The sequence below is a fragment of the Hypomesus nipponensis genome, chromosome 3 (genome assembly GCF_054491055.1).
Source record: "Hypomesus nipponensis isolate SF chromosome 3, ASM5449105v1, whole genome shotgun sequence".
NCBI classification, from domain to species: domain Eukaryota; kingdom Metazoa; phylum Chordata; class Actinopteri; order Osmeriformes; family Osmeridae; genus Hypomesus; species Hypomesus nipponensis.
The window spans coordinates 68,820-93,488 of NC_140363.1; the positions used below are offsets into that span (position 1 = coordinate 68,820).

Below are 24,669 nucleotides of genomic sequence, written 5' to 3' on the forward strand. Positions count from 1 at the left end.
AGGCCGTTGTGGGCATTGGTGGTATAGTGGCAAGCATAGCTGCCTTCCAAGCAGTTGACCCGGGTTCGATTCCCGGCCAATGCAGAAACTTAAGAAAGATGTGTTTTATCTTGTGACATTCAACCGCTTGCGGGCATTAGAAAAGTCTTATGAGCTCCTGGACAATCGATCAGCTTCGGGAAGATCTCGGGTTGCCTAGAGCTGACAACGGGGTAGCGTGGCCGAGCGGTCCAAGGCGCTGGATTTAGGCTCCAGTCTCTCCGGAGGCGTGGGTTCGAATCCCACTGCTGCCACTTTTGTAGGGTGCTAACGCCGTCTCGTTGCTTTCACGTCAGTAATTGGGTTTGAAAAGGTGAACTGTGGCTCGAAATGTTGTGCGGTCCTTGATGCTTTTTGGGGCATCGTAGGTATAGTGGCTCCATTCCCAGACAATACAAACCGTGAAGAGGCATTTTGTCTCTTGTGACGGTCAAACACATCCAGATTAGGCCAAGTGTTCCAAACTCGGCAGAAGTATATACCAGGCTTAGGGCAATCTCTTACTCGTTGGACGTAAGTCGTGGTGTAAAAAGTTGAACCGTGGCCCCAAATGCCGTGCGATCATGGAGGCCGTTGTGGGCATTGGTGGTATAGTGGCAAGCATAGCTGCCTTCCAAGCAGTTGACCCGGGTTCGATTCCCGGCCAATGCAGAAACTTAAGAAAGATGTGTTTTATCTTGTGACATTCAACCGCTTGCGGGCATTAGAAAAGTCTTATGAGCTCCTGGACAATCGATCAGCTTCGGGAAGATCTCGGGTGGCCAAGAGCTGACAACAAGGTAGCGTGGCCGAGCGGTCCAAGGCGCTGGATTAAGGCTCCAGTCTCTCCGGAGGCGTGGGTTCGAATCCCACCGCTGCCACTTTTGTAGGGTGCTAACGCCGTCTCGTTGCTTTCACGTCAGTAATTGGGTTTGAAAAGGTGAACTGTGGCTCGAAATGTTGTGCGGTCCTTGATGCTTTTTGGGGCATCGTAGGTATAGTGGCTCCATTCCCAGACAATACAAACCGTGAAGAGACATTTTGTCTCTTGTGACGGTCGAACACATCCAGATTAGGCCAAGTGTTCCAAACTCGGCAGAAGTATATACCAGGCTTAGGGCAATCTCTTACTCGTTGGACGTAAGTCGGTGGTGTGAAAAGTTGAACCGTGGCTCCAAAATCCGTGCGATCATGGAGGCCGTTGTGGGCATTGGTGGTATAGTGGCAAGCATAGCTGCCTTCCAAGCAGTTGACCCGGGTTCGATTCCCGGCCAATGCAGAAACTTAAGAAAGATGTGTTTTATCTTGTGACATTCAACGCTTGCGGGCATTAGAAAAGTCTTATGAGCTCCTGGACAATCGATCAGCTTCGGGAAGATCTCGGGTTGCCAAGAGCTGACAACGGGGTAGCGTGGCCGAGCGGTCCAAGGCGCTGGATTTAGGCTCCAGTCTCTCCGGAGGCGTGGGTTCGAATCCCACAGCTGCCACTTTTGTAGGGTGCTAACGCCGTCTCGTTGCTTTCACGTCAGTAATTGGGTTTGAAAAGGTGAACTGTGGCTCGAAATGTTGTGCGGTCCTTGATGCTTTTTGGGGCATCGTAGGTATAGTGGCTCCATTCCCAGACAATACAAACCGTGAAGAGGCATTTTGTCTCTTGTGACGGTCGAACACATCCAGATTAGGCCAAGTGTTCCAAACTCGGCAGAAGTATATACCAGGCTTAGGGCAATCTCTTACTCGTTGGACGTAAGTCGTGGTGTGAAAAGTTGAACCGTGGCCCCAAATGCCGTGCGATCATGGAGGCCGTTGTGGGCATTGGTGGTATAGTGGCAAGCATAGCTGCCTTCCAAGCAGTTGACCCGGGTTTGATTCCCGGCCAATGCAGAAACTTAAGAAAGATGTGTTTTATCTTGTGACATTCAACCGCTTGCGGGCATTAGAAAAGTCTTATGAGCTCCTGGACAATCGATCAGCTTCGGGAAGATCTCGGGTGGCCAAGAGCTGACAACAAGGTAGCGTGGCCGAGCGGTCCAAGGCGCTGGATTAAGGCTCCAGTCTCTCCGGAGGCGTGGGTTCGAATCCCACCGCTGCCACTTTTGTAGGGTGCTAACGCCGTCTCGTTGCTTTCACGTCAGTAATTGGGTTTGAAAAGGTGAACTGTGGCTCGAAATGTTGTGCGGTCCTTGATGCTTTTTGGGGCATCGTAGGTATAGTGGCTCCATTCCCAGACAATACAAACCGTGAAGAGGCATTTTGTCTCTTGTGACGGTCGAACACATCCAGATTAGGCCAAGTGTTCCAAACTCGGCAGAAGTATATACCAGGCTTAGGGCAATCTCTTACTCGTTGGACGTAAGTCGTGGTGTGAAAAGTTGAACCGTGGCCCCAAATGCCGTGCGATCATGGAGGCCGTTGTGGGCATTGGTGGTATAGTGGCAAGCATAGCTGCCTTCCAAGCAGTTGACCCGGGTTTGATTCCCGGCCAATGCAGAAACTTAAGAAAGATGTGTTTTATCTTGTGACATTCAACCGCTTGCGGGCATTAGAAAAGTCTTATGAGCTCCTGGACAATCGATCAGCTTCGGGAAGATCTCGGGTGGCGAAGAGCTGACAACAAGGTAGCGTGGCCGAGCGGTCCAAGGCGCTGGATTAAGGCTCCAGTCTCTCCGGAGGCGTGGGTTCGAATCCCACCGCTGCCACTTTTGTAGGGTGCTAACGCCGTCTCGTTGCTTTCACGTCAGTAATTGGGTTTGAAAAGGTGAACTGTGGCTCGAAATGTTGTGCGGTCCTTGATGCTTTTTGGGGCATCGTAGGTATAGTGGCTCCATTCCCAGACAATACAAACCGTGAAGAGGCATTTTGTCTCTTGTGACGGTCGAACACATCCAGATTAGGCCAAGTGTTCCAAACTCGGCAGAAGTATATACCAGGCTTAGGGCAATCTCTTACTCGTTGGACGTAAGTCGTGGTGTGAAAAGTTGAACCGTGGCCCCAAATGCCGTGCGATCATGGAGGCCGTTGTGGGCATTGGTGGTATAGTGGCAAGCATAGCTGCCTTCCAAGCAGTTGACCCGGGTTTGATTCCCGGCCAATGCAGAAACTTAAGAAAGATGTGTTTTATCTTGTGACATTCAACCGCTTGCGGGCATTAGAAAAGTCTTATGAGCTCCTGGACAATCGATCAGCTTCGGGAAGATCTCGGGTGGCCAAGAGCTGACAACAAGGTAGCGTGGCCGAGCGGTCCAAGGCGCTGGATTAAGGCTCCAGTCTCTCCGGAGGCGTGGGTTCGAATCCCACTGCTGCCACTTTTGTAGGGTGCTAACGCCGTCTCGTTGCTTTCACGTCAGTAATTGGGTTTGAAAAGGTGAACTGTGGCTCGAAATGTTGTGCGGTCCTTGATGCTTTTTGGGGCATCGTAGGTATAGTGGCTCCATTCCCAGACAATACAAACCGTGAAGAGGCATTTTGTCTCTTGTGACGGTCGAACACATCCAGATTAGGCCAAGTGTTCCAAACTCGGCAGAAGTATATACCAGGCTTAGGGCAATCTCTTACTCGTTGGACGTAAGTCGTGGTGTAAAAAGTTGAACCGTGGCCCCAAATGCCGTGCGATCATGGAGGCCGTTGTGGGCATTGGTGGTATAGTGGCAAGCATAGCTGCCTTCCAAGCAGTTGACCCGGGTTCGATTCCCGGCCAATGCAGAAACTTAAGAAAGATGTGTTTTATCTTGTGACATTCAACCGCTTGCGGGCATTAGAAAAGTCTTATGAGCTCCTGGACAATCGATCAGCTTCGGGAAGATCTCGGGTTGCCTAGAGCTGACAACGGGGTAGCGTGGCCGAGCGGTCCAAGGCGCTGGATTTAGGCTCCAGTCTCTCCGGAGGCGTGGGTTCGAATCCCACTGCTGCCACTTTTGTAGGGTGCTAACGCCGTCTCGTTGCTTTCACGTCAGTAATTGGGTTTGAAAAGGTGAACTGTGGCTCGAAATGTTGTGCGGTCCTTGATGCTTTTTGGGGCATCGTAGGTATAGTGGCTCCATTCCCAGACAATACAAACCGTGAAGAGGCATTTTGTCTCTTGTGACGGTCAAACACATCCAGATTAGGCCAAGTGTTCCAAACTCGGCAGAAGTATATACCAGGCTTAGGGCAATCTCTTACTCGTTGGACGTAAGTCGTGGTGTAAAAAGTTGAACCGTGGCCCCAAATGCCGTGCGATCATGGAGGCCGTTGTGGGCATTGGTGGTATAGTGGCAAGCATAGCTGCCTTCCAAGCAGTTGACCCGGGTTCGATTCCCGGCCAATGCAGAAACTTAAGAAAGATGTGTTTTATCTTGTGACATTCAACCGCTTGCGGGCATTAGAAAAGTCTTATGAGCTCCTGGACAATCGATCAGCTTCGGGAAGATCTCGGGTGGCCAAGAGCTGACAACAAGGTAGCGTGGCCGAGCGGTCCAAGGCGCTGGATTAAGGCTCCAGTCTCTCCGGAGGCGTGGGTTCGAATCCCACCGCTGCCACTTTTGTAGGGTGCTAACGCCGTCTCGTTGCTTTCACGTCAGTAATTGGGTTTGAAAAGGTGAACTGTGGCTCGAAATGTTGTGCGGTCCTTGATGCTTTTTGGGGCATCGTAGGTATAGTGGCTCCATTCCCAGACAATACAAACCGTGAAGAGGCATTTTGTCTCTTGTGACGGTCGAACACATCCAGATTAGGCCAAGTGTTCCAAACTCGGCAGAAGTATATACCAGGCTTAGGGCAATCTCTTACTCGTTGGACGTAAGTCGTGGTGTAAAAAGTTGAACCGTGGCCCCAAATGCCGTGCGATCATGGAGGCCGTTGTGGGCATTGGTGGTATAGTGGCAAGCATAGCTGCCTTCCAAGCAGTTGACCCGGGTTCGATTCCCGGCCAATGCAGAAACTTAAGAAAGATGTGTTTTATCTTGTGACATTCAACCGCTTGCGGGCATTAGAAAAGTCTTATGAGCTCCTGGACAATCGATCAGCTTCGGGAAGATCTCGGGTTGCCTAGAGCTGACAACGGGGTAGCGTGGCCGAGCGGTCCAAGGCGCTGGATTTAGGCTCCAGTCTCTCCGGAGGCGTGGGTTCGAATCCCACTGCTGCCACTTTTGTAGGGTGCTAACGCCGTCTCGTTGCTTTCACGTCAGTAATTGGGTTTGAAAAGGTGAACTGTGGCTCGAAATGTTGTGCGGTCCTTGATGCTTTTTGGGGCATCGTAGGTATAGTGGCTCCATTCCCAGACAATACAAACCGTGAAGAGGCATTTTGTCTCTTGTGACGGTCAAACACATCCAGATTAGGCCAAGTGTTCCAAACTCGGCAGAAGTATATACCAGGCTTAGGGCAATCTCTTACTCGTTGGACGTAAGTCGTGGTGTAAAAAGTTGAACCGTGGCCCCAAATGCCGTGCGATCATGGAGGCCGTTGTGGGCATTGGTGGTATAGTGGCAAGCATAGCTGCCTTCCAAGCAGTTGACCCGGGTTCGATTCCCGGGCCAATGCAGAAACTTAAGAAAGATGTGTTTTATCTTGTGACATTCAACCGCTTGCGGGCATTAGAAAAGTCTTATGAGCTCCTGGACAATCGATCAGCTTCGGGAAGATCTCGGGTTGCCTAGAGCTGACAACGGGGTAGCGTGGCCGAGCGGTCCAAGGCGCTGGATTTAGGCTCCAGTCTCTCCGGAGGCGTGGGTTCGAATCCCACCGCTGCCACTTTTGTAGGGTGCTAACGCCGTCTCGTTGCTTTCACGTCAGTAATTGGGTTTGAAAAGGTGAACTGTGGCTCGAAATGTTGTGCGGTCCTTGATGCTTTTTGGGGCATCGTAGGTATAGTGGCTCCATTCCCAGACAATACAAACCGTGAAGAGGCATTTTGTCTCTTGTGACGGTCGAACACATCCAGATTAGGCCAAGTGTTCCAAACTCGGCAGAAGTATATACCAGGCTTAGGGCAATCTCTTACTCGTTGGACGTAAGTCGTGGTGTAAAAAGTTGAACCGTGGCCCCAAATGCCGTGCGATCATGGAGGCCGTTGTGGGCATTGGTGGTATAGTGGCAAGCATAGCTGCCTTCCAAGCAGTTGACCCGGGTTCGATTCCCGGCCAATGCAGAAACTTAAGAAAGATGTGTTTTATCTTGTGACATTCAACCGCTTGCGGGCATTAGAAAAGTCTTATGAGCTCCTGGACAATCGATCAGCTTCGGGAAGATCTCGGGTTGCCTAGAGCTGACAACGGGGTAGCGTGGCCGAGCGGTCCAAGGCGCTGGATTTAGGCTCCAGTCTCTCCGGAGGCGTGGGTTCGAATCCCACTGCTGCCACTTTTGTAGGGTGCTAACGCCGTCTCGTTGCTTTCACGTCAGTAATTGGGTTTGAAAAGGTGAACTGTGGCTCGAAATGTTGTGCGGTCCTTGATGCTTTTTGGGGCATCGTAGGTATAGTGGCTCCATTCCCAGACAATACAAACCGTGAAGAGGCATTTTGTCTCTTGTGACGGTCAAACACATCCAGATTAGGCCAAGTGTTCCAAACTCGGCAGAAGTATATACCAGGCTTAGGGCAATCTCTTACTCGTTGGACGTAAGTCGTGGTGTAAAAAGTTGAACCGTGGCCCCAAATGCCGTGCGATCATGGAGGCCGTTGTGGGCATTGGTGGTATAGTGGCAAGCATAGCTGCCTTCCAAGCAGTTGACCCGGGTTCGATTCCCGGGCCAATGCAGAAACTTAAGAAAGATGTGTTTTATCTTGTGACATTCAACCGCTTGCGGGCATTAGAAAAGTCTTATGAGCTCCTGGACAATCGATCAGCTTCGGGAAGATCTCGGGTTGCCTAGAGCTGACAACGGGGTAGCGTGGCCGAGCGGTCCAAGGCGCTGGATTTAGGCTCCAGTCTCTCCGGAGGCGTGGGTTCGAATCCCACCGCTGCCACTTTTGTAGGGTGCTAACGCCGTCTCGTTGCTTTCACGTCAGTAATTGGGTTTGAAAAGGTGAACTGTGGCTCGAAATGTTGTGCGGTCCTTGATGCTTTTTGGGGCATCGTAGGTATAGTGGCTCCATTCCCAGACAATACAAACCGTGAAGAGGCATTTTGTCTCTTGTGACGGTCGAACACATCCAGATTAGGCCAAGTGTTCCAAACTCGGCAGAAGTATATACAAGGCTTAGGGCAATCTCTTACTCGTTGGACGTAAGTCGGTGGTGTGAAAAGTTGAACCGTGGCTCCAAAATCCGTGCGATCATGGAGGCCGTTGTGGGCATTGGTGGTATAGTGGCAAGCATAGCTGCCTTCCAAGCAGTTGACCCGGGTTCGATTCCCGGCCAATGCAGAAACTTAAGAAAGATGTATTTTATCTTGTGACATTCAACCGCTTGCGGGCATTAGAAAAGTCTTATGAGCTCCTGGACAATCGATCAGCTTCGGGAAGATCTCGGGTGGCCAAGAGCTGACAACAAGGTAGCGTGGCCGAGCGGTCCAAGGCGCTGGATTAAGGCTCCAGTCTCTCCGGAGGCGTGGGTTCGAATCCCACCGCTGCCACTTTTGTAGGGTGCTAACGCCGTCTCGTTGCTTTCACGTCAGTAATTGGGTTTGAAAAGGTGAACTGTGGCTCGAAATGTTGTGCGGTCCTTGATGCTTTTTGGGGCATCGTAGGTATAGTGGCTCCATTCCCAGACAATACAAACCGTGAAGAGGCATTTTGTCTCTTGTGACGGTCGAACACATCCAGATTAGGCCAAGTGTTCCAAACTCGGCAGAAGTATATACCAGGCTTAGGGCAATCTCTTACTCGTTGGACGTAAGTCGGTGGTGTGAAAAGTTGAACCGTGGCTCCAAAATCCGTGCGATCATGGAGGCCGTTGTGGGCATTGGTGGTATAGTGGCAAGCATAGCTGCCTTCCAAGCAGTTGACCCGGGTTCGATTCCCGGCCAATGCAGAAACTTAAGAAAGATGTGTTTTATCTTGTGACATTCAACCGCTTGCGGGCATTAGAAAAGTCTTATGAGCTCCTGGACAATCGATCAGCTTCGGGAAGATCTCGGGTTGCCTAGAGCTGACAACAAGGTAGCGTGGCCGAGCGGTCCAAGGCGCTGGATTTAGGCTCCAGTCTCTCCGGAGGCGTGGGTTCGAATCCCACCGCTGCCACTTTTGTAGGGTGCTAACGCCGTCTCGTTGCTTTCACGTCAGTAATTGGGTTTGAAAAGGTGAACTGTGGCTCGAAATGTTGTGCGGTCCTTGATGCTTTTTGGGGCATCGTAGGTATAGTGGCTCCATTCCCAGACAATACAAACCGTGAAGAGGCATTTTGTCTCTTGTGACGGTCGAACACATCCAGATTAGGCCAAGTGTTCCAAACTCGGCAGAAGTATATACCAGGCTTAGGGCAATCTCTTACTCGTTGGACGTAAGTCGGTGGTTGAAAAGTTGAACCGTGGCTCCAAAATCCGTGCGATCATGGAGGCCGTTGTGGGCATTGGTGGTATAGTGGCAAGCATAGCTGCCTTCCAAGCAGTTGACCCGGGTTCGATTCCCGGCCAATGCAGAAACTTAAGAAAGATGTGTTTTATCTTGTGACATTCAACCGCTTGCGGGCATTAGAAAAGTCTTATGAGCTCCTGGACAATCGATCAGCTTCGGGAAGATCTCGGGTTGCCTAGAGCTGACAACGGGGTAGCGTGGCCGAGCGGTCCAAGGCGCTGGATTTAGGCTCCAGTCTCTCCGGAGGCGTGGGTTCGAATCCCACCGCTGCCACTTTTGTAGGGTGCTAACGCCGTCTCGTTGCTTTCACGTCAGTAATTGGGTTTGAAAAGGTGAACTGTGGCTCGAAATGTTGTGCGGTCCTTGATGCTTTTTGGGGCATCGTAGGTATAGTGGCTCCATTCCCAGACAATACAAACCGTGAAGAGGCATTTTGTCTCTTGTGACGGTCGAACACATCCAGATTAGGCCAAGTGTTCCAAACTCGGCAGAAGTATATACCAGGCTTAGGGCAATCTCTTACTTGTTGGACGTAAGTCGTGGTGTAAAAAGTTGAACCGTGGCCCCAAATGCCGTGCGATCATGGAGGCCGTTGTGGGCATTGGTGGTATAGTGGCAAGCATAGCTGCCTTCCAAGCAGTTGACCCGGGTTCGATTCCCGGCCAATGCAGAAACTTAAGAAAGATGAGTTTTATCTTGTGACATTCAACCGCTTGCGGGCATTAGAAAAGTCTTATGAGCTCCTGGACAATCGATCAGCTTCGGGAAGATCTCGGGTTGCCTAGAGCTGACAACGGGGTAGCGTGGCCGAGCGGTCCAAGGCGCTGGATTTAGGCTCCAGTCTCTCCGGAGGCGTGGGTTCGAATCCCACCGCTGCCACTTTTGTAGGGTGCTAACGCCGTCTCGTTGCTTTCACGTCAGTAATTGGGTTTGAAAAGGTGAACTGTGGCTCGAAATGTTGTGCGGTCCTTGATGCTTTTTGGGGCATCGTAGGTATAGTGGCTCCATTCCCAGACAATACAAACCGTGAAGAGGCATTTTGTCTCTTGTGACGGTCGAACACATCCAGATTAGGCCAAGTGTTCCAAACTCGGCAGAAGTATATACCAGGCTTAGGGCAATCTCTTACTTGTTGGACGTAAGTCGTGGTGTAAAAAGTTGAACCGTGGCCCCAAATGCCGTGCGATCATGGAGGCCGTTGTGGGCATTGGTGGTATAGTGGCAAGCATAGCTGCCTTCCAAGCAGTTGACCCGGGTTCGATTCCCGGCCAATGCAGAAACTTAAGAAAGATGAGTTTTATCTTGTGACATTCAACCGCTTGCGGGCATTAGAAAAGTCTTATGAGCTCCTGGACAATCGATCAGCTTCGGGAAGATCTCGGGTTGCCTAGAGCTGACAACGGGGTAGCGTGGCCGAGCGGTCCAAGGCGCTGGATTTAGGCTCCAGTCTCTCCGGAGGCGTGGGTTCGAATCCCACCGCTGCCACTTTTGTAGGGTGCTAACGCCGTCTCGTTGCTTTCACGTCAGTAATTGGGTTTGAAAAGGTGAACTGTGGCTCGAAATGTTGTGCGGTCCTTGATGCTTTTTGGGGCATCGTAGGTATAGTGGCTCCATTCCCAGACAATACAAACCGTGAAGAGGCATTTTGTCTCTTGTGACGGTCGAACACATCCAGATTAGGCCAAGTGTTCCAAACTCGGCAGAAGTATATACCAGGCTTAGGGCAATCTCTTACTCGTTGGACGTAAGTCGGTGGTGTGAAAAGTTGAACCGTGGCTCCAAAATCCGTGCGATCATGGAGGCCGTTGTGGGCATTGGTGGTATAGTGGCAAGCATAGCTGCCTTCCAAGCAGTTGACCCGGGTTCGATTCCCGGCCAATGCAGAAACTTAAGAAAGATGTGTTTTATCTTGTGACATTCAACCGCTTGCGGGCATTAGAAAAGTCTTATGAGCTCCTGGACAATCGATCAGCTTCGGGAAGATCTCGGGTTGCCTAGAGCTGACAACAAGGTAGCGTGGCCGAGCGGTCCAAGGCGCTGGATTTAGGCTCCAGTCTCTCCGGAGGCGTGGGTTCGAATCCCACCGCTGCCACTTTTGTAGGGTGCTAACGCCGTCTCGTTGCTTTCACGTCAGTAATTGGGTTTGAAAAGGTGAACTGTGGCTCGAAATGTTGTGCGGTCCTTGATGCTTTTTGGGGCATCGTAGGTATAGTGGCTCCATTCCCAGACAATACAAACCGTGAAGAGGCATTTTGTCTCTTGTGACGGTCGAACACATCCAGATTAGGCCAAGTGTTCCAAACTCGACAGAAGTATATACCAGGCTTAGGGCAATCTCTTACTCGTTGGACGTAAGTCGGTGGTGTGAAAAGTTGAACCGTGGCTCCAAAATCCGTGCGATCATGGAGGCCGTTGTGGGCATTGGTGGTATAGTGGCAAGCATAGCTGCCTTCCAAGCAGTTGACCCGGGTTCGATTCCCGGCCAATGCAGAAACTTAAGAAAGATGTGTTTTATCTTGTGACATTCAACCGCTTGCGGGCATTAGAAAAGTCTTATGAGCTCCTGGACAATCGATCAGCTTCGGGAAGATCTCGGGTGGCCAAGAGCTGACAACAAGGTAGCGTGGCCGAGCGGTCCAAGGCGCTGGATTAAGGCTCCAGTCTCTCCGGAGGCGTGGGTTCGAATCCCACCGCTGCCACTTTTGTAGGGTGCTAACGCCGTCTCGTTGCTTTCACGTCAGTAATTGGGTTTGAAAAGGTGAACTGTGGCTCGAAATGTTGTGCGGTCCTTGATGCTTTTTGGGGCATCGTAGGTATAGTGGCTCCATTCCCAGACAATACAAACCGTGAAGAGGCATTTTGTCTCTTGTGACGGTCGAACACATCCAGATTAGGCCAAGTGTTCCAAACTCGGCAGAAGTATATACCAGGCTTAGGGCAATCTCTTACTCGTTGGACGTAAGTCGGTGGTGTGAAAAGTTGAACCGTGGCTCCAAAATCCGTGCGATCATGGAGGCCGTTGTGGGCATTGGTGGTATAGTGGCAAGCATAGCTGCCTTCCAAGCAGTTGACCCGTGTTCGATTCCCGGCCAATGCAGAAACTTAAGAAAGATGTGTTTTATCTTGTGACATTCAACGCTTGCGGGCATTAGAAAAGTCTTATGAGCTCCTGGACAATCGATCAGCTTCGGGAAGATCTCGGGTTGCCAAGAGCTGACAACGGGGTAGCGTGGCCGAGCGGTCCAAGGCGCTGGATTTAGGCTCCAGTCTCTCCGGAGGCGTGGGTTCGAATCCCACAGCTGCCACTTTTGTAGGGTGCTAACGCCGTCTCGTTGCTTTCACGTCAGTAATTGGGTTTGAAAAGGTGAACTGTGGCTCGAAATGTTGTGCGGTCCTTGATGCTTTTTGGGGCATCGTAGGTATAGTGGCTCCATTCCCAGACAATACAAACCGTGAAGAGGCATTTTGTCTCTTGTGACGGTCGAACACATCCAGATTAGGCCAAGTGTTCCAAACTCGACAGAAGTATATACCAGGCTTAGGGCAATCTCTTACTCGTTGGACGTAAGTCGGTGGTGTGAAAAGTTGAACCGTGGCTCCAAAATCCGTGCGATCATGGAGGCCGTTGTGGGCATTGGTGGTATAGTGGCAAGCATAGCTGCCTTCCAAGCAGTTGACCCGGGTTCGATTCCCGGCCAATGCAGAAACTTAAGAAAGATGTGTTTTATCTTGTGACATTCAACCGCTTGCGGGCATTAGAAAAGTCTTATGAGCTCCTGGACAATCGATCAGCTTCGGGAAGATCTCGGGTGGCCAAGAGCTGACAACAAGGTAGCGTGGCCGAGCGGTCCAAGGCGCTGGATTAAGGCTCCAGTCTCTCCGGAGGCGTGGGTTCGAATCCCACCGCTGCCACTTTTGTAGGGTGCTAACGCCGTCTCGTTGCTTTCACGTCAGTAATTGGGTTTGAAAAGGTGAACTGTGGCTCGAAATGTTGTGCGGTCCTTGATGCTTTTTGGGGCATCGTAGGTATAGTGGCTCCATTCCCAGACAATACAAACCGTGAAGAGGCATTTTGTCTCTTGTGACGGTCGAACACATCCAGATTAGGCCAAGTGTTCCAAACTCGGCAGAAGTATATACCAGGCTTAGGGCAATCTCTTACTCGTTGGACGTAAGTCGGTGGTGTGAAAAGTTGAACCGTGGCTCCAAAATCCGTGCGATCATGGAGGCCGTTGTGGGCATTGGTGGTATAGTGGCAAGCATAGCTGCCTTCCAAGCAGTTGACCCGGGTTCGATTCCCGGCCAATGCAGAAACTTAAGAAAGATGTGTTTTATCTTGTGACATTCAACGCTTGCGGGCATTAGAAAAGTCTTATGAGCTCCTGGACAATCGATCAGCTTCGGGAAGATCTCGGGTTGCCAAGAGCTGACAACGGGGTAGCGTGGCCGAGCGGTCCAAGGCGCTGGATTTAGGCTCCAGTCTCTCCGGAGGCGTGGGTTCGAATCCCACAGCTGCCACTTTTGTAGGGTGCTAACGCCGTCTCGTTGCTTTCACGTCAGTAATTGGGTTTGAAAAGGTGAACTGTGGCTCGAAATGTTGTGCGGTCCTTGATGCTTTTTGGGGCATCGTAGGTATAGTGGCTCCATTCCCAGACAATACAAACCGTGAAGAGACATTTTGTCTCTTGTGACGGTCGAACACATCCAGATTAGGCCAAGTGTTCCAAACTCGGCAGAAGTATATACCAGGCTTAGGGCAATCTCTTACTCGTTGGACGTAAGTCGGTGGTGTGAAAAGTTGAACCGTGGCTCCAAAATCCGTGCGATCATGGAGGCCGTTGTGGGCATTGGTGGTATAGTGGCAAGCATAGCTGCCTTCCAAGCAGTTGACCCGGGTTCGATTCCCGGCCAATGCAGAAACTTAAGAAAGATGTGTTTTATCTTGTGACATTCAACGCTTGCGGGCATTAGAAAAGTCTTATGAGCTCCTGGACAATCGATCAGCTTCGGGAAGATCTCGGGTTGCCAAGAGCTGACAACGGGGTAGCGTGGCCGAGCGGTCCAAGGCGCTGGATTTAGGCTCCAGTCTCTCCGGAGGCGTGGGTTCGAATCCCACAGCTGCCACTTTTGTAGGGTGCTAACGCCGTCTCGTTGCTTTCACGTCAGTAATTGGGTTTGAAAAGGTGAACTGTGGCTCGAAATGTTGTGCGGTCCTTGATGCTTTTTGGGGCATCGTAGGTATAGTGGCTCCATTCCCAGACAATACAAACCGTGAAGAGGCATTTTGTCTCTTGTGACGGTCAAACACATCCAGATTAGGCCAAGTGTTCCAAACTCGGCAGAAGTATATACCAGGCTTAGGGCAATCTCTTACTCGTTGGACGTAAGTCGTGGTGTAAAAAGTTGAACCGTGGCCCCAAATGCCGTGCGATCATGGAGGCCGTTGTGGGCATTGGTGGTATAGTGGCAAGCATAGCTGCCTTCCAAGCAGTTGACCCGGGTTCGATTCCTGGCCAATGCAGAAACTTAAGAAAGATGTGTTTTATCTTGTGACATTCAACCGCTTGCGGGCATTAGAAAAGTCTTATGAGCTCCTGGACAATCGATCAGCTTCGGGAAGATCTCGGGTTGCCTAGAGCTGACAACGGGGTAGCGTGGCCGAGCGGTCCAAGGCGCTGGATTTAGGCTCCAGTCTCTCCGGAGGCGTGGGTTCGAATCCCACCGCTGCCACTTTTGTAGGGTGCTAACGCCGTCTCGTTGCTTTCACGTCAGTAATTGGGTTTGAAAAGGTGAACTGTGGCTCGAAATGTTGTGCGGTCCTTGATGCTTTTTGGGGCATCGTAGGTATAGTGGCTCCATTCCCAGACAATACAAACCGTGAAGAGGCATTTTGTCTCTTGTGACGGTCGAACACATCCAGATTAGGCCAAGTGTTCCAAACTCGGCAGAAGTATATACCAGGCTTAGGGCAATCTCTTACTCGTTGGACGTAAGTCGGTGGTGTGAAAAGTTGAACCGTGGCTCCAAAATCCGTGCGATCATGGAGGCCGTTGTGGGCATTGGTGGTATAGTGGCAAGCATAGCTGCCTTCCAAGCAGTTGACCCGGGTTCGATTCCCGGCCAATGCAGAAACTTAAGAAAGATGTGTTTTATCTTGTGACATTCAACCGCTTGCGGGCATTAGAAAAGTCTTATGAGCTCCTGGACAATCGATCAGCTTCGGGAAGATCTCGGGTTGCCTAGAGCTGACAACAAGGTAGCGTGGCCGAGCGGTCCAAGGCGCTGGATTTAGGCTCCAGTCTCTCCGGAGGCGTGGGTTCGAATCCCACCGCTGCCACTTTTGTAGGGTGCTAACGCCGTCTCGTTGCTTTCACGTCAGTAATTGGGTTTGAAAAGGTGAACTGTGGCTCGAAATGTTGTGCGGTCCTTGATGCTTTTTGGGGCATCGTAGGTATAGTGGCTCCATTCCCAGACAATACAAACCGTGAAGAGGCATTTTGTCTCTTGTGACGGTCAAACACATCCAGATTAGGCCAAGTGTTCCAAACTCGGCAGAAGTATATACCAGGCTTAGGGCAATCTCTTACTCGTTGGACGTAAGTCGTGGTGTAAAAAGTTGAACCGTGGCCCCAAATGCCGTGCGATCATGGAGGCCGTTGTGGGCATTGGTGGTATAGTGGCAAGCATAGCTGCCTTCCAAGCAGTTGACCCGGGTTCGATTCCCGGCCAATGCAGAAACTTAAGAAAGATGTGTTTTATCTTGTGACATTCAACCGCTTGCGGGCATTAGAAAAGTCTTATGAGCTCCTGGACAATCGATCAGCTTCGGGAAGATCTCGGGTTGCCTAGAGCTGACAACGGGGTAGCGTGGCCGAGCGGTCCAAGGCGCTGGATTTAGGCTCCAGTCTCTCCGGAGGCGTGGGTTCGAATCCCACCGCTGCCACTTTTGTAGGGTGCTAACGCCGTCTCGTTGCTTTCACGTCAGTAATTGGGTTTGAAAAGGTGAACTGTGGCTCGAAATGTTGTGCGGTCCTTGATGCTTTTTGGGGCATCGTAGGTATAGTGGCTCCATTCCCAGACAATACAAACCGTGAAGAGGCATTTTGTCTCTTGTGACGGTCGAACACATCCAGATTAGGCCAAGTGTTCCAAACTCGGCAGAAGTATATACCAGGCTTAGGGCAATCTCTTACTCGTTGGACGTAAGTCGGTGGTGTGAAAAGTTGAACCGTGGCTCCAAAATCCGTGCGATCATGGAGGCCGTTGTGGGCATTGGTGGTATAGTGGCAAGCATAGCTGCCTTCCAAGCAGTTGACCCGGGTTCGATTCCCGGCCAATGCAGAAACTTAAGAAAGATGTGTTTTATCTTGTGACATTCAACCGCTTGCGGGCATTAGAAAAGTCTTATGAGCTCCTGGACAATCGATCAGCTTCGGGAAGATCTCGGGTTGCCTAGAGCTGACAACAAGGTAGCGTGGCCGAGCGGTCCAAGGCGCTGGATTTAGGCTCCAGTCTCTCCGGAGGCGTGGGTTCGAATCCCACCGCTGCCACTTTTGTAGGGTGCTAACGCCGTCTCGTTGCTTTCACGTCAGTAATTGGGTTTGAAAAGGTGAACTGTGGCTCGAAATGTTGTGCGGTCCTTGATGCTTTTTGGGGCATCGTAGGTATAGTGGCTCCATTCCCAGACAATACAAACCGTGAAGAGGCATTTTGTCTCTTGTGACGGTCGAACACATCCAGATTAGGCCAAGTGTTCCAAACTCGACAGAAGTATATACCAGGCTTAGGGCAATCTCTTACTCGTTGGACGTAAGTCGGTGGTGTGAAAAGTTGAACCGTGGCTCCAAAATCCGTGCGATCATGGAGGCCGTTGTGGGCATTGGTGGTATAGTGGCAAGCATAGCTGCCTTCCAAGCAGTTGACCCGGGTTCGATTCCCGGCCAATGCAGAAACTTAAGAAAGATGTGTTTTATCTTGTGACATTCAACCGCTTGCGGGCATTAGAAAAGTCTTATGAGCTCCTGGACAATCGATCAGCTTCGGGAAGATCTCGGGTGGCCAAGAGCTGACAACAAGGTAGCGTGGCCGAGCGGTCCAAGGCGCTGGATTAAGGCTCCAGTCTCTCCGGAGGCGTGGGTTCGAATCCCACCGCTGCCACTTTTGTAGGGTGCTAACGCCGTCTCGTTGCTTTCACGTCAGTAATTGGGTTTGAAAAGGTGAACTGTGGCTCGAAATGTTGTGCGGTCCTTGATGCTTTTTGGGGCATCGTAGGTATAGTGGCTCCATTCCCAGACAATACAAACCGTGAAGAGGCATTTTGTCTCTTGTGACGGTCGAACACATCCAGATTAGGCCAAGTGTTCCAAACTCGGCAGAAGTATATACCAGGCTTAGGGCAATCTCTTACTCGTTGGACGTAAGTCGGTGGTGTGAAAAGTTGAACCGTGGCTCCAAAATCCGTGCGATCATGGAGGCCGTTGTGGGCATTGGTGGTATAGTGGCAAGCATAGCTGCCTTCCAAGCAGTTGACCCGTGTTCGATTCCCGGCCAATGCAGAAACTTAAGAAAGATGTGTTTTATCTTGTGACATTCAACGCTTGCGGGCATTAGAAAAGTCTTATGAGCTCCTGGACAATCGATCAGCTTCGGGAAGATCTCGGGTTGCCAAGAGCTGACAACGGGGTAGCGTGGCCGAGCGGTCCAAGGCGCTGGATTTAGGCTCCAGTCTCTCCGGAGGCGTGGGTTCGAATCCCACAGCTGCCACTTTTGTAGGGTGCTAACGCCGTCTCGTTGCTTTCACGTCAGTAATTGGGTTTGAAAAGGTGAACTGTGGCTCGAAATGTTGTGCGGTCCTTGATGCTTTTTGGGGCATCGTAGGTATAGTGGCTCCATTCCCAGACAATACAAACCGTGAAGAGGCATTTTGTCTCTTGTGACGGTCGAACACATCCAGATTAGGCCAAGTGTTCCAAACTCGACAGAAGTATATACCAGGCTTAGGGCAATCTCTTACTCGTTGGACGTAAGTCGGTGGTGTGAAAAGTTGAACCGTGGCTCCAAAATCCGTGCGATCATGGAGGCCGTTGTGGGCATTGGTGGTATAGTGGCAAGCATAGCTGCCTTCCAAGCAGTTGACCCGGGTTCGATTCCCGGCCAATGCAGAAACTTAAGAAAGATGTGTTTTATCTTGTGACATTCAACCGCTTGCGGGCATTAGAAAAGTCTTATGAGCTCCTGGACAATCGATCAGCTTCGGGAAGATCTCGGGTGGCCAAGAGCTGACAACAAGGTAGCGTGGCCGAGCGGTCCAAGGCGCTGGATTAAGGCTCCAGTCTCTCCGGAGGCGTGGGTTCGAATCCCACCGCTGCCACTTTTGTAGGGTGCTAACGCCGTCTCGTTGCTTTCACGTCAGTAATTGGGTTTGAAAAGGTGAACTGTGGCTCGAAATGTTGTGCGGTCCTTGATGCTTTTTGGGGCATCGTAGGTATAGTGGCTCCATTCCCAGACAATACAAACCGTGAAGAGGCATTTTGTCTCTTGTGACGGTCGAACACATCCAGATTAGGCCAAGTGTTCCAAACTCGGCAGAAGTATATACCAGGCTTAGGGCAATCTCTTACTCGTTGGACGTAAGTCGGTGGTGTGAAAAGTTGAACCGTGGCTCCAAAATCCGTGCGATCATGGAGGCCGTTGTGGGCATTGGTGGTATAGTGGCAAGCATAGCTGCCTTCCAAGCAGTTGACCCGGGTTCGATTCCCGGCCAATGCAGAAACTTAAGAAAGATGTGTTTTATCTTGTGACATTCAACGCTTGCGGGCATTAGAAAAGTCTTATGAGCTCCTGGACAATCGATCAGCTTCGGGAAGATCTCGGGTTGCCAAGAGCTGACAACGGGGTAGCGTGGCCGAGCGGTCCAAGGCGCTGGATTTAGGCTCCAGTCTCTCCGGAGGCGTGGGTTCGAATCCCACAGCTGCCACTTTTGTAGGGTGCTAACGCCGTCTCGTTGCTTTCACGTCAGTAATTGGGTTTGAAAAGGTGAACTGTGGCTCGAAATGTTGTGCGGTCCTTGATGCTTTTTGGGGCATCGTAGGTATAGTGGCTCCATTCCCAGACAATACAAACCGTGAAGAGACATTTTGTCTCTTGTGACGGTCGAACACATCCAGATTAGGCCAAGTGTTCCAAACTCGGCAGAAGTATATACCAGGCTTAGGGCAATCTCTTACTCGTTGGACGTAAGTCGGTGGTGTGAAAAGTTGAACCGTGGCTCCAAAATCCGTGCGATCATGGAGGCCGTTGTGGGCATTGGTGGTATAGTGGCAAGCATAGCTGCCTTCCAAGCAGTTGACCCGGGTTCGATTCCCGGCCAATGCAGAAACTTAAGAAAGATGTGTTTTATCTTGTGACATTCAACGCTTGCGGGCATTAGAAAAGTCTTATGAGCTCCTGGACAATCGATCAGCTTCGGGAAGATCTCGGGTTGCCAAGAGCTGACAACGGGGTAGCGTGGCCGAGCGGTCCAAGGCGCTGGATTTAGGCTCCAGTCTCTCCGGAGGCGTGGGTTCGAATCCCACAGCTGCCACTTTTGTAGGGTGCTAACGCCGTCTCGTTGCTTTCACGTCAGTAATTGGGTTTGAAAAGGTGAACTGTGGCTCGAAATGTTGTGCGGTCCTTGATGCTTTTTGGGGCATCGTAGGTATAGTGGCTCCATTCCCAGACAATACAAACCGTGAAGAGGCATTTTGTCTCTTGTGACGGTCGAACACATCCAGATTAGGCCAAGTGTTCCAAACTCGGCAGAAGTATATACCAGGCTTAGGGCAATCTCTTACTCGTTGGACGTAAGTCGGTGGTGTGAAAAGTTGAACCGTGGCTCCAAAATCCGTGCGATCATGGAGGCCGTTGTGGGCATTGGTGGTATAGTGGCAAGCATAGCTGCCTTCCAAGCAGTTGACCCGGGTTCGATTCCCGGCCAATGCAGAAACTTAAGAAAGATGTGTTTTATCTTGTGACATTCAACGCTTGCGGGCATTAGAAAAGTCTTATGAGCTCCTGGACAATCGATCAGCTTCGGGAAGATCTCGGGTTGCCAAGAGCTGACAACAAGGTAGCGTGGCCGAGCGGTCCAAGGCGCTGGATTAAGGCTCCAGTCTCTCCGGAGGCGTGGGTTCGAATCCCACTGCTGCCACTTTTGTAGGGTGCTAACGCTGTCTCGTTGCTTTCACGTCAGTAATTGGGTTTGAAAAGGTGAACTGTGGCTCGAAATGTTGTGCGGTCCTTGATGCTTTTTGGGGCATCGTAGGTATAGTGGCTCCATTCCCAGACAATACAAACCGTGAAGAGGCATTTTGTCTCTTGTGACGGTCAAACACATCCAGATTAGGCCAAGTGTTCCAAACTCGGCAGAAGTATATACCAGGCTTAGGGCAATCTCTTACTCGTTGGACGTAAGTCGTGGTGTAAAAAGTTGAACCGTGGCCCCAAATGCCGTGCGATCATGGAGGCCGTTGTGGGCATTGGTGGTATAGTGGCAAGCATAGCTGCCTTCCAAGCAGTTGACCCGGGTTCGATTCCTGGCCAATGCAGAAACTTAAGAAAGATGTGTTTTATCTTGTGACATTCAACCGCTTGCGGGCATTAGAAAAGTCTTATGAGCTCCTGGACAATCGATCAGCTTCGGGAAGATCTCGGGTTGCCTAGAGCTGACAACGGGGTAGCGTGGCCGAGCGGTCCAAGGCGCTGGATTTAGGCTCCAGTCTCTCCGGAGGCGTGGGTTCGAATCCCACCGCTGCCACTTTTGTAGGGTGCTAACGCCGTCTCGTTGCTTTCACGTCAGTAATTGGGTTTGAAAAGGTGAACTGTGGCTCGAAATGTTGTGCGGTCCTTGATGCTTTTTGGGGCATCGTAGGTATAGTGGCTCCATTCCCAGACAATACAAACCGTGAAGAGGCATTTTGTCTCTTGTGACGGTCGAACACATCCAGATTAGGCCAAGTGTTCCAAACTCGGCAGAAGTATATACCAGGCTTAGGGCAATCTCTTACTCGTTGGACGTAAGTCGGTGGTGTGAAAAGTTGAACCGTGGCTCCAAAATCCGTGCGATCATGGAGGCCGTTGTGGGCATTGGTGGTATAGTGGCAAGCATAGCTGCCTTCCAAGCAGTTGACCCGGGTTCGATTCCCGGCCAATGCAGAAACTTAAGAAAGATGTGTTTTATCTTGTGACATTCAACCGCTTGCGGGCATTAGAAAAGTCTTATGAGCTCCTGGACAATCGATCAGCTTCGGGAAGATCTCGGGTTGCCTAGAGCTGACAACAAGGTAGCGTGGCCGAGCGGTCCAAGGCGCTGGATTTAGGCTCCAGTCTCTCCGGAGGCGTGGGTTCGAATCCCACCGCTGCCACTTTTGTAGGGTGCTAACGCCGTCTCGTTGCTTTCACGTCAGTAATTGGGTTTGAAAAGGTGAACTGTGGCTCGAAATGTTGTGCGGTCCTTGATGCTTTTTGGGGCATCGTAGGTATAGTGGCTCCATTCCCAGACAATACAAACCGTGAAGAGGCATTTTGTCTCTTGTGACGGTCGAACACATCCAGATTAGGCCAAGTGTTCCAAACTCGACAGAAGTATATACCAGGCTTAGGGCAATCTCTTACTCGTTGGACGTAAGTCGGTGGTGTGAAAAGTTGAACCGTGGCTCCAAAATCCGTGCGATCATGGAGGCCGTTGTGGGCATTGGTGGTATAGTGGCAAGCATAGCTGCCTTCCAAGCAGTTGACCCGGGTTCGATTCCCGGCCAATGCAGAAACTTAAGAAAGATGTGTTTTATCTTGTGACATTCAACCGCTTGCGGGCATTAGAAAAGTCTTATGAGCTCCTGGACAATCGATCAGCTTCGGGAAGATCTCGGGTGGCCAAGAGCTGACAACAAGGTAGCGTGGCCGAGCGGTCCAAGGCGCTGGATTAAGGCTCCAGTCTCTCCGGAGGCGTGGGTTCGAATCCCACCGCTGCCACTTTTGTAGGGTGCTAACGCCGTCTCGTTGCTTTCACGTCAGTAATTGGGTTTGAAAAGGTGAACTGTGGCTCGAAATGTTGTGCGGTCCTTGATGCTTTTTGGGGCATCGTAGGTATAGTGGCTCCATTCCCAGACAATACAAACCGTGAAGAGGCATTTTGTCTCTTGTGACGGTCGAACACATCCAGATTAGGCCAAGTGTTCCAAACTCGGCAGAAGTATATACCAGGCTTAGGGCAATCTCTTACTCGTTGGACGTAAGTCGGTGGTGTGAAAAGTTGAACCGTGGCTCCAAAATCCGTGCGATCATGGAGGCCGTTGTGGGCATTGGTGGTATAGTGGCAAGCATAGCTGCCTTCCAAGCAGTTGACCCGGGTTCGATTCCCGGCCAATGCAGAAACTTAAGAAAGATGTGTTTTATCTTGTGACATTCAACGCTTGCGGGCATTAGAAAAGTCTTATGAGCTCCTGGACAATCGATCAGCTTCGGGAAGATCTCGGGTTGCCAAGAGCTGACAACGGGGTAGCGTGGCCGAGCGGTCCAAGATGTGGATTTAGGCTCCAGTCTCTCCGGAGGCGTGGGTTCGAATCCCACAGCTGCCACTTTTGTAGGGTGCTAACGCCGTCTCGTTGCTTTCACGTCAGTAATTGGGTTTGAAAAGGTGAACTGTGGCTCGAAATGTTGTGCGGTCCTTGATGCTTTTTGGGGCATCGTAGGTATAGTGGCTCCATTCCCAGACAATACAAACCGTGAAGAGACATTTTGTCTCTTGTGACGGTCGAACACATCCAGATTAGGCCAAGTGTTCCAAACTCGGCAGAAGTATATACCAGGCTTAGGGCAATCTCTTACTCGTTGGACGTAAGTCGGTGGTGTGAAAAGTTGAACCGTGGCTCCAAAATCCGTGCGATCATGGAGGCCGTTGTGGGCATTGGTGGTATAGTGGCAAGCATAGCTGCCTTCCAAGCAGTTGACCCGGGTTGGATTCCCGGCCAATGCAGAAACTTAAGAAAGATGTGTTTTATCTTGTGACATTCAACGCTTGCGGGCATTAGAAAAGTCTTATGAGCTCCTGGACAATCGATCAGCTTCGGGAAGATCTCGGGTTGCCAAGAGCTGACAACAAGGTAGCGTGGCCGAGCGGTCCAAGGCGCTGGATTAAGGCTCCAGTCTCTCCGGAGGCGTGGGTTCGAATCCCACTGCTGCCACTTTTGTAGGGTGCTAACGCTGTCTCGTTGCTTTCACGTCAGTAATTGGGTTTGAAAAGGTGAACTGTGGCTCGAAATGTTGTGCGGTCCTTGATGCTTTTTGGGGCATCGTAGGTATAGTGGCTCCATTCCCAGACAATACAAACCGTGAAGAGGCATTTTGTCTCTTGTGACGGTCAAACACATCCAGATTAGGCCAAGTGTTCCAAACTCGGCAGAAGTATATACCAGGCTTAGGGCAATCTCTTACTCGTTGGACGTAAGTCGTGGTGTAAAAAGTTGAACCGTGGCCCCAAATGCCGTGCGATCATGGAGGCCGTTGTGGGCATTGGTGGTATAGTGGCAAGCATAGCTGCCTTCCAAGCAGTTGACCCGGGTTCGATTCCCGGCCAATGCAGAAACTTAAGAAAGATGTGTTTTATCTTGTGACATTCAACCGCTTGCGGGCATTAGAAAAGTCTTATGAGCTCCTGGACAATCGATCAGCTTCGGGAAGATCTCGGGTTGCCTAGAGCTGACAACGGGGTAGCGTGGCCGAGCGGTCCAAGGCGCTGGATTTAGGCTCCAGTCTCTCCGGAGGCGTGGGTTCGAATCCCACCGCTGCCACTTTTGTAGGGTGCTAACGCCGTCTCGTTGCTTTCACGTCAGTAATTGGGTTTGAAAAGGTGAACTGTGGCTCGAAATGTTGTGCGGTCCTTGATGCTTTTTGGGGCATCGTAGGTATAGTGGCTCCATTCCCAGACAATACAAACCGTGAAGAGGCATTTTGTCTCTTGTGACGGTCGAACACATCCAGATTAGGCCAAGTGTTCCAAACTCGGCAGAAGTATATACCAGGCTTAGGGCAATCTCTTACTCGTTGGACGTAAGTCGTGGTGTGAAAAGTTGAACCGTGGCCCCAAATGCCGTGCGATCATGGAGGCCGTTGTGGGCATTGGTGGTATAGTGGCAAGCATAGCTGCCTTCCAAGCAGTTGACCCGGGTTCGATTCCCGGCCAATGCAGAAACTTAAGAAAGATGTGTTTTATCTTGTGACATTCAACCGCTTGCGGGCATTAGAAAAGTCTTATGAGCTCCTGGACAATCGATCAGCTTCGGGAAGATCTCGGGTGGCCAAGAGCTGACAACAAGGTAGCGTGGCCGAGCGGTCCAAGGCGCTGGATTAAGGCTCCAGTCTCTCCGGAGGCGTGGGTTCGAATCCCACCGCTGCCACTTTTGTAGGGTGCTAACGCCGTCTCGTTGCTTTCACGTCAGTAATTGGGTTTGAAAAGGTGAACTGTGGCTCGAAATGTTGTGCGGTCCTTGATGCTTTTTGGGGCATCGTAGGTATAGTGGCTCCATTCCCAGACAATACAAACCGTGAAGAGGCATTTTGTCTCTTGTGACGGTCAAACACATCCAGATTAGGCCAAGTGTTCCAAACTCGGCAGAAGTATATACCAGGCTTAGGGCAATCTCTTACTCGTTGGACGTAAGTCGTGGTGTAAAAAGTTGAACCGTGGCCCCAAATGCCGTGCGATCATGGAGGCCGTTGTGGGCATTGGTGGTATAGTGGCAAGCATAGCTGCCTTCCAAGCAGTTGACCCGGGTTCGATTCCCGGCCAATGCAGAAACTTTAGAAAGATGAGTTTTATCTTGTGACATTCAACCGCTTGCGGGCATTAGAAAAGTCTTATGAGCTCCTGGACAATCGATCAGCTTCGGGAAGATCTCGGGTTGCCTAGAGCTGACAACGGGGTAGCGTGGCCGAGCGGTCCAAGGCGCTGGATTTAGGCTCCAGTCTCTCCGGAGGCGTGGGTTCGAATCCCACCGCTGCCACTTTTGTAGGGTGCTAACGCCGTCTCGTTGCTTTCACGTCAGTAATTGGGTTTGAAAAGGTGAACTGTGGCTCGAAATGTTGTGCGGTCCTTGATGCTTTTTGGGGCATCGTAGGTATAGTGGC

General features: G+C 51.0%; 79 non-coding genes across 79 annotated transcripts; all 79 read left to right on the forward strand.

The window, feature by feature from the left end:
- Positions 1–12: 12 nt before the first annotated feature.
- On the forward strand, positions 13–84 carry trnag-ucc (transfer RNA glycine (anticodon UCC)). Its single transcript has one exon. It is a non-coding gene; the product is annotated as a tRNA-Gly (tRNA).
- Positions 85–211: 127 nt separating this feature from the next.
- Positions 212–293, forward strand: trnal-uag (transfer RNA leucine (anticodon UAG)). The gene has a single exon. It is a non-coding gene; the product is annotated as a tRNA-Leu (tRNA).
- A 325-nt stretch (positions 294–618) lies between these two features.
- On the forward strand, positions 619–690 carry trnag-ucc (transfer RNA glycine (anticodon UCC)). The gene has a single exon. It is a non-coding gene; the product is annotated as a tRNA-Gly (tRNA).
- Positions 691–817: 127 nt separating this feature from the next.
- On the forward strand, positions 818–899 carry trnal-aag (transfer RNA leucine (anticodon AAG)). Its single transcript has one exon. It is a non-coding gene; the product is annotated as a tRNA-Leu (tRNA).
- Positions 900–1,225: 326 nt separating this feature from the next.
- On the forward strand, positions 1,226–1,297 carry trnag-ucc (transfer RNA glycine (anticodon UCC)). The gene has a single exon. It is a non-coding gene; the product is annotated as a tRNA-Gly (tRNA).
- Positions 1,298–1,423: 126 nt separating this feature from the next.
- Positions 1,424–1,505, forward strand: trnal-uag (transfer RNA leucine (anticodon UAG)). Its single transcript has one exon. It is a non-coding gene; the product is annotated as a tRNA-Leu (tRNA).
- A 325-nt stretch (positions 1,506–1,830) lies between these two features.
- Positions 1,831–1,902, forward strand: trnag-ucc (transfer RNA glycine (anticodon UCC)). The gene has a single exon. It is a non-coding gene; the product is annotated as a tRNA-Gly (tRNA).
- Positions 1,903–2,029: 127 nt separating this feature from the next.
- On the forward strand, positions 2,030–2,111 carry trnal-aag (transfer RNA leucine (anticodon AAG)). The gene has a single exon. It is a non-coding gene; the product is annotated as a tRNA-Leu (tRNA).
- Positions 2,112–2,436: 325 nt separating this feature from the next.
- Positions 2,437–2,508, forward strand: trnag-ucc (transfer RNA glycine (anticodon UCC)). Its single transcript has one exon. It is a non-coding gene; the product is annotated as a tRNA-Gly (tRNA).
- A 127-nt stretch (positions 2,509–2,635) lies between these two features.
- trnal-aag (transfer RNA leucine (anticodon AAG)) lies at positions 2,636–2,717 on the forward strand. The gene has a single exon. It is a non-coding gene; the product is annotated as a tRNA-Leu (tRNA).
- Positions 2,718–3,042: 325 nt separating this feature from the next.
- Positions 3,043–3,114, forward strand: trnag-ucc (transfer RNA glycine (anticodon UCC)). The gene has a single exon. It is a non-coding gene; the product is annotated as a tRNA-Gly (tRNA).
- Positions 3,115–3,241: 127 nt separating this feature from the next.
- trnal-aag (transfer RNA leucine (anticodon AAG)) lies at positions 3,242–3,323 on the forward strand. The gene has a single exon. It is a non-coding gene; the product is annotated as a tRNA-Leu (tRNA).
- A 325-nt stretch (positions 3,324–3,648) lies between these two features.
- Positions 3,649–3,720, forward strand: trnag-ucc (transfer RNA glycine (anticodon UCC)). Its single transcript has one exon. It is a non-coding gene; the product is annotated as a tRNA-Gly (tRNA).
- A 127-nt stretch (positions 3,721–3,847) lies between these two features.
- On the forward strand, positions 3,848–3,929 carry trnal-uag (transfer RNA leucine (anticodon UAG)). Its single transcript has one exon. It is a non-coding gene; the product is annotated as a tRNA-Leu (tRNA).
- Positions 3,930–4,254: 325 nt separating this feature from the next.
- Positions 4,255–4,326, forward strand: trnag-ucc (transfer RNA glycine (anticodon UCC)). The gene has a single exon. It is a non-coding gene; the product is annotated as a tRNA-Gly (tRNA).
- A 127-nt stretch (positions 4,327–4,453) lies between these two features.
- trnal-aag (transfer RNA leucine (anticodon AAG)) lies at positions 4,454–4,535 on the forward strand. The gene has a single exon. It is a non-coding gene; the product is annotated as a tRNA-Leu (tRNA).
- A 325-nt stretch (positions 4,536–4,860) lies between these two features.
- trnag-ucc (transfer RNA glycine (anticodon UCC)) lies at positions 4,861–4,932 on the forward strand. The gene has a single exon. It is a non-coding gene; the product is annotated as a tRNA-Gly (tRNA).
- Positions 4,933–5,059: 127 nt separating this feature from the next.
- On the forward strand, positions 5,060–5,141 carry trnal-uag (transfer RNA leucine (anticodon UAG)). The gene has a single exon. It is a non-coding gene; the product is annotated as a tRNA-Leu (tRNA).
- Positions 5,142–5,466: 325 nt separating this feature from the next.
- On the forward strand, positions 5,467–5,539 carry trnag-ucc (transfer RNA glycine (anticodon UCC)). The gene has a single exon. It is a non-coding gene; the product is annotated as a tRNA-Gly (tRNA).
- A 127-nt stretch (positions 5,540–5,666) lies between these two features.
- On the forward strand, positions 5,667–5,748 carry trnal-uag (transfer RNA leucine (anticodon UAG)). The gene has a single exon. It is a non-coding gene; the product is annotated as a tRNA-Leu (tRNA).
- Positions 5,749–6,073: 325 nt separating this feature from the next.
- trnag-ucc (transfer RNA glycine (anticodon UCC)) lies at positions 6,074–6,145 on the forward strand. Its single transcript has one exon. It is a non-coding gene; the product is annotated as a tRNA-Gly (tRNA).
- Positions 6,146–6,272: 127 nt separating this feature from the next.
- On the forward strand, positions 6,273–6,354 carry trnal-uag (transfer RNA leucine (anticodon UAG)). The gene has a single exon. It is a non-coding gene; the product is annotated as a tRNA-Leu (tRNA).
- Positions 6,355–6,679: 325 nt separating this feature from the next.
- On the forward strand, positions 6,680–6,752 carry trnag-ucc (transfer RNA glycine (anticodon UCC)). The gene has a single exon. It is a non-coding gene; the product is annotated as a tRNA-Gly (tRNA).
- Positions 6,753–6,879: 127 nt separating this feature from the next.
- On the forward strand, positions 6,880–6,961 carry trnal-uag (transfer RNA leucine (anticodon UAG)). Its single transcript has one exon. It is a non-coding gene; the product is annotated as a tRNA-Leu (tRNA).
- A 326-nt stretch (positions 6,962–7,287) lies between these two features.
- Positions 7,288–7,359, forward strand: trnag-ucc (transfer RNA glycine (anticodon UCC)). The gene has a single exon. It is a non-coding gene; the product is annotated as a tRNA-Gly (tRNA).
- A 127-nt stretch (positions 7,360–7,486) lies between these two features.
- trnal-aag (transfer RNA leucine (anticodon AAG)) lies at positions 7,487–7,568 on the forward strand. The gene has a single exon. It is a non-coding gene; the product is annotated as a tRNA-Leu (tRNA).
- A 326-nt stretch (positions 7,569–7,894) lies between these two features.
- On the forward strand, positions 7,895–7,966 carry trnag-ucc (transfer RNA glycine (anticodon UCC)). Its single transcript has one exon. It is a non-coding gene; the product is annotated as a tRNA-Gly (tRNA).
- A 127-nt stretch (positions 7,967–8,093) lies between these two features.
- trnal-uag (transfer RNA leucine (anticodon UAG)) lies at positions 8,094–8,175 on the forward strand. The gene has a single exon. It is a non-coding gene; the product is annotated as a tRNA-Leu (tRNA).
- A 325-nt stretch (positions 8,176–8,500) lies between these two features.
- On the forward strand, positions 8,501–8,572 carry trnag-ucc (transfer RNA glycine (anticodon UCC)). The gene has a single exon. It is a non-coding gene; the product is annotated as a tRNA-Gly (tRNA).
- A 127-nt stretch (positions 8,573–8,699) lies between these two features.
- On the forward strand, positions 8,700–8,781 carry trnal-uag (transfer RNA leucine (anticodon UAG)). The gene has a single exon. It is a non-coding gene; the product is annotated as a tRNA-Leu (tRNA).
- A 325-nt stretch (positions 8,782–9,106) lies between these two features.
- trnag-ucc (transfer RNA glycine (anticodon UCC)) lies at positions 9,107–9,178 on the forward strand. The gene has a single exon. It is a non-coding gene; the product is annotated as a tRNA-Gly (tRNA).
- A 127-nt stretch (positions 9,179–9,305) lies between these two features.
- trnal-uag (transfer RNA leucine (anticodon UAG)) lies at positions 9,306–9,387 on the forward strand. Its single transcript has one exon. It is a non-coding gene; the product is annotated as a tRNA-Leu (tRNA).
- A 325-nt stretch (positions 9,388–9,712) lies between these two features.
- On the forward strand, positions 9,713–9,784 carry trnag-ucc (transfer RNA glycine (anticodon UCC)). The gene has a single exon. It is a non-coding gene; the product is annotated as a tRNA-Gly (tRNA).
- A 127-nt stretch (positions 9,785–9,911) lies between these two features.
- Positions 9,912–9,993, forward strand: trnal-uag (transfer RNA leucine (anticodon UAG)). Its single transcript has one exon. It is a non-coding gene; the product is annotated as a tRNA-Leu (tRNA).
- A 326-nt stretch (positions 9,994–10,319) lies between these two features.
- trnag-ucc (transfer RNA glycine (anticodon UCC)) lies at positions 10,320–10,391 on the forward strand. The gene has a single exon. It is a non-coding gene; the product is annotated as a tRNA-Gly (tRNA).
- Positions 10,392–10,518: 127 nt separating this feature from the next.
- Positions 10,519–10,600, forward strand: trnal-uag (transfer RNA leucine (anticodon UAG)). Its single transcript has one exon. It is a non-coding gene; the product is annotated as a tRNA-Leu (tRNA).
- Positions 10,601–10,926: 326 nt separating this feature from the next.
- On the forward strand, positions 10,927–10,998 carry trnag-ucc (transfer RNA glycine (anticodon UCC)). Its single transcript has one exon. It is a non-coding gene; the product is annotated as a tRNA-Gly (tRNA).
- A 127-nt stretch (positions 10,999–11,125) lies between these two features.
- On the forward strand, positions 11,126–11,207 carry trnal-aag (transfer RNA leucine (anticodon AAG)). The gene has a single exon. It is a non-coding gene; the product is annotated as a tRNA-Leu (tRNA).
- A 524-nt stretch (positions 11,208–11,731) lies between these two features.
- trnal-uag (transfer RNA leucine (anticodon UAG)) lies at positions 11,732–11,813 on the forward strand. Its single transcript has one exon. It is a non-coding gene; the product is annotated as a tRNA-Leu (tRNA).
- Positions 11,814–12,139: 326 nt separating this feature from the next.
- On the forward strand, positions 12,140–12,211 carry trnag-ucc (transfer RNA glycine (anticodon UCC)). Its single transcript has one exon. It is a non-coding gene; the product is annotated as a tRNA-Gly (tRNA).
- A 127-nt stretch (positions 12,212–12,338) lies between these two features.
- On the forward strand, positions 12,339–12,420 carry trnal-aag (transfer RNA leucine (anticodon AAG)). Its single transcript has one exon. It is a non-coding gene; the product is annotated as a tRNA-Leu (tRNA).
- Positions 12,421–12,746: 326 nt separating this feature from the next.
- Positions 12,747–12,818, forward strand: trnag-ucc (transfer RNA glycine (anticodon UCC)). The gene has a single exon. It is a non-coding gene; the product is annotated as a tRNA-Gly (tRNA).
- A 126-nt stretch (positions 12,819–12,944) lies between these two features.
- On the forward strand, positions 12,945–13,026 carry trnal-uag (transfer RNA leucine (anticodon UAG)). Its single transcript has one exon. It is a non-coding gene; the product is annotated as a tRNA-Leu (tRNA).
- A 326-nt stretch (positions 13,027–13,352) lies between these two features.
- On the forward strand, positions 13,353–13,424 carry trnag-ucc (transfer RNA glycine (anticodon UCC)). Its single transcript has one exon. It is a non-coding gene; the product is annotated as a tRNA-Gly (tRNA).
- A 126-nt stretch (positions 13,425–13,550) lies between these two features.
- Positions 13,551–13,632, forward strand: trnal-uag (transfer RNA leucine (anticodon UAG)). Its single transcript has one exon. It is a non-coding gene; the product is annotated as a tRNA-Leu (tRNA).
- Positions 13,633–13,957: 325 nt separating this feature from the next.
- trnag-ucc (transfer RNA glycine (anticodon UCC)) lies at positions 13,958–14,029 on the forward strand. The gene has a single exon. It is a non-coding gene; the product is annotated as a tRNA-Gly (tRNA).
- Positions 14,030–14,156: 127 nt separating this feature from the next.
- Positions 14,157–14,238, forward strand: trnal-uag (transfer RNA leucine (anticodon UAG)). The gene has a single exon. It is a non-coding gene; the product is annotated as a tRNA-Leu (tRNA).
- Positions 14,239–14,564: 326 nt separating this feature from the next.
- trnag-ucc (transfer RNA glycine (anticodon UCC)) lies at positions 14,565–14,636 on the forward strand. The gene has a single exon. It is a non-coding gene; the product is annotated as a tRNA-Gly (tRNA).
- Positions 14,637–14,763: 127 nt separating this feature from the next.
- On the forward strand, positions 14,764–14,845 carry trnal-uag (transfer RNA leucine (anticodon UAG)). Its single transcript has one exon. It is a non-coding gene; the product is annotated as a tRNA-Leu (tRNA).
- Positions 14,846–15,170: 325 nt separating this feature from the next.
- Positions 15,171–15,242, forward strand: trnag-ucc (transfer RNA glycine (anticodon UCC)). The gene has a single exon. It is a non-coding gene; the product is annotated as a tRNA-Gly (tRNA).
- A 127-nt stretch (positions 15,243–15,369) lies between these two features.
- trnal-uag (transfer RNA leucine (anticodon UAG)) lies at positions 15,370–15,451 on the forward strand. Its single transcript has one exon. It is a non-coding gene; the product is annotated as a tRNA-Leu (tRNA).
- Positions 15,452–15,777: 326 nt separating this feature from the next.
- On the forward strand, positions 15,778–15,849 carry trnag-ucc (transfer RNA glycine (anticodon UCC)). Its single transcript has one exon. It is a non-coding gene; the product is annotated as a tRNA-Gly (tRNA).
- A 127-nt stretch (positions 15,850–15,976) lies between these two features.
- On the forward strand, positions 15,977–16,058 carry trnal-uag (transfer RNA leucine (anticodon UAG)). The gene has a single exon. It is a non-coding gene; the product is annotated as a tRNA-Leu (tRNA).
- A 326-nt stretch (positions 16,059–16,384) lies between these two features.
- Positions 16,385–16,456, forward strand: trnag-ucc (transfer RNA glycine (anticodon UCC)). Its single transcript has one exon. It is a non-coding gene; the product is annotated as a tRNA-Gly (tRNA).
- A 127-nt stretch (positions 16,457–16,583) lies between these two features.
- On the forward strand, positions 16,584–16,665 carry trnal-aag (transfer RNA leucine (anticodon AAG)). Its single transcript has one exon. It is a non-coding gene; the product is annotated as a tRNA-Leu (tRNA).
- A 524-nt stretch (positions 16,666–17,189) lies between these two features.
- Positions 17,190–17,271, forward strand: trnal-uag (transfer RNA leucine (anticodon UAG)). The gene has a single exon. It is a non-coding gene; the product is annotated as a tRNA-Leu (tRNA).
- A 326-nt stretch (positions 17,272–17,597) lies between these two features.
- On the forward strand, positions 17,598–17,669 carry trnag-ucc (transfer RNA glycine (anticodon UCC)). Its single transcript has one exon. It is a non-coding gene; the product is annotated as a tRNA-Gly (tRNA).
- Positions 17,670–17,796: 127 nt separating this feature from the next.
- trnal-aag (transfer RNA leucine (anticodon AAG)) lies at positions 17,797–17,878 on the forward strand. Its single transcript has one exon. It is a non-coding gene; the product is annotated as a tRNA-Leu (tRNA).
- A 326-nt stretch (positions 17,879–18,204) lies between these two features.
- trnag-ucc (transfer RNA glycine (anticodon UCC)) lies at positions 18,205–18,276 on the forward strand. Its single transcript has one exon. It is a non-coding gene; the product is annotated as a tRNA-Gly (tRNA).
- A 126-nt stretch (positions 18,277–18,402) lies between these two features.
- On the forward strand, positions 18,403–18,484 carry trnal-uag (transfer RNA leucine (anticodon UAG)). Its single transcript has one exon. It is a non-coding gene; the product is annotated as a tRNA-Leu (tRNA).
- Positions 18,485–18,810: 326 nt separating this feature from the next.
- Positions 18,811–18,882, forward strand: trnag-ucc (transfer RNA glycine (anticodon UCC)). Its single transcript has one exon. It is a non-coding gene; the product is annotated as a tRNA-Gly (tRNA).
- A 126-nt stretch (positions 18,883–19,008) lies between these two features.
- trnal-uag (transfer RNA leucine (anticodon UAG)) lies at positions 19,009–19,090 on the forward strand. The gene has a single exon. It is a non-coding gene; the product is annotated as a tRNA-Leu (tRNA).
- Positions 19,091–19,416: 326 nt separating this feature from the next.
- Positions 19,417–19,488, forward strand: trnag-ucc (transfer RNA glycine (anticodon UCC)). The gene has a single exon. It is a non-coding gene; the product is annotated as a tRNA-Gly (tRNA).
- Positions 19,489–19,614: 126 nt separating this feature from the next.
- trnal-aag (transfer RNA leucine (anticodon AAG)) lies at positions 19,615–19,696 on the forward strand. Its single transcript has one exon. It is a non-coding gene; the product is annotated as a tRNA-Leu (tRNA).
- Positions 19,697–20,021: 325 nt separating this feature from the next.
- Positions 20,022–20,093, forward strand: trnag-ucc (transfer RNA glycine (anticodon UCC)). The gene has a single exon. It is a non-coding gene; the product is annotated as a tRNA-Gly (tRNA).
- Positions 20,094–20,220: 127 nt separating this feature from the next.
- On the forward strand, positions 20,221–20,302 carry trnal-uag (transfer RNA leucine (anticodon UAG)). Its single transcript has one exon. It is a non-coding gene; the product is annotated as a tRNA-Leu (tRNA).
- A 326-nt stretch (positions 20,303–20,628) lies between these two features.
- trnag-ucc (transfer RNA glycine (anticodon UCC)) lies at positions 20,629–20,700 on the forward strand. The gene has a single exon. It is a non-coding gene; the product is annotated as a tRNA-Gly (tRNA).
- Positions 20,701–20,827: 127 nt separating this feature from the next.
- On the forward strand, positions 20,828–20,909 carry trnal-uag (transfer RNA leucine (anticodon UAG)). The gene has a single exon. It is a non-coding gene; the product is annotated as a tRNA-Leu (tRNA).
- Positions 20,910–21,235: 326 nt separating this feature from the next.
- trnag-ucc (transfer RNA glycine (anticodon UCC)) lies at positions 21,236–21,307 on the forward strand. The gene has a single exon. It is a non-coding gene; the product is annotated as a tRNA-Gly (tRNA).
- A 127-nt stretch (positions 21,308–21,434) lies between these two features.
- On the forward strand, positions 21,435–21,516 carry trnal-aag (transfer RNA leucine (anticodon AAG)). The gene has a single exon. It is a non-coding gene; the product is annotated as a tRNA-Leu (tRNA).
- Positions 21,517–21,842: 326 nt separating this feature from the next.
- trnag-ucc (transfer RNA glycine (anticodon UCC)) lies at positions 21,843–21,914 on the forward strand. Its single transcript has one exon. It is a non-coding gene; the product is annotated as a tRNA-Gly (tRNA).
- Positions 21,915–22,447: 533 nt separating this feature from the next.
- On the forward strand, positions 22,448–22,519 carry trnag-ucc (transfer RNA glycine (anticodon UCC)). Its single transcript has one exon. It is a non-coding gene; the product is annotated as a tRNA-Gly (tRNA).
- A 126-nt stretch (positions 22,520–22,645) lies between these two features.
- Positions 22,646–22,727, forward strand: trnal-aag (transfer RNA leucine (anticodon AAG)). Its single transcript has one exon. It is a non-coding gene; the product is annotated as a tRNA-Leu (tRNA).
- Positions 22,728–23,052: 325 nt separating this feature from the next.
- trnag-ucc (transfer RNA glycine (anticodon UCC)) lies at positions 23,053–23,124 on the forward strand. The gene has a single exon. It is a non-coding gene; the product is annotated as a tRNA-Gly (tRNA).
- A 127-nt stretch (positions 23,125–23,251) lies between these two features.
- On the forward strand, positions 23,252–23,333 carry trnal-uag (transfer RNA leucine (anticodon UAG)). Its single transcript has one exon. It is a non-coding gene; the product is annotated as a tRNA-Leu (tRNA).
- Positions 23,334–23,658: 325 nt separating this feature from the next.
- trnag-ucc (transfer RNA glycine (anticodon UCC)) lies at positions 23,659–23,730 on the forward strand. Its single transcript has one exon. It is a non-coding gene; the product is annotated as a tRNA-Gly (tRNA).
- A 127-nt stretch (positions 23,731–23,857) lies between these two features.
- On the forward strand, positions 23,858–23,939 carry trnal-aag (transfer RNA leucine (anticodon AAG)). The gene has a single exon. It is a non-coding gene; the product is annotated as a tRNA-Leu (tRNA).
- A 325-nt stretch (positions 23,940–24,264) lies between these two features.
- On the forward strand, positions 24,265–24,336 carry trnag-ucc (transfer RNA glycine (anticodon UCC)). The gene has a single exon. It is a non-coding gene; the product is annotated as a tRNA-Gly (tRNA).
- A 127-nt stretch (positions 24,337–24,463) lies between these two features.
- On the forward strand, positions 24,464–24,545 carry trnal-uag (transfer RNA leucine (anticodon UAG)). The gene has a single exon. It is a non-coding gene; the product is annotated as a tRNA-Leu (tRNA).
- Positions 24,546–24,669: the final 124 nt, after the last annotated feature.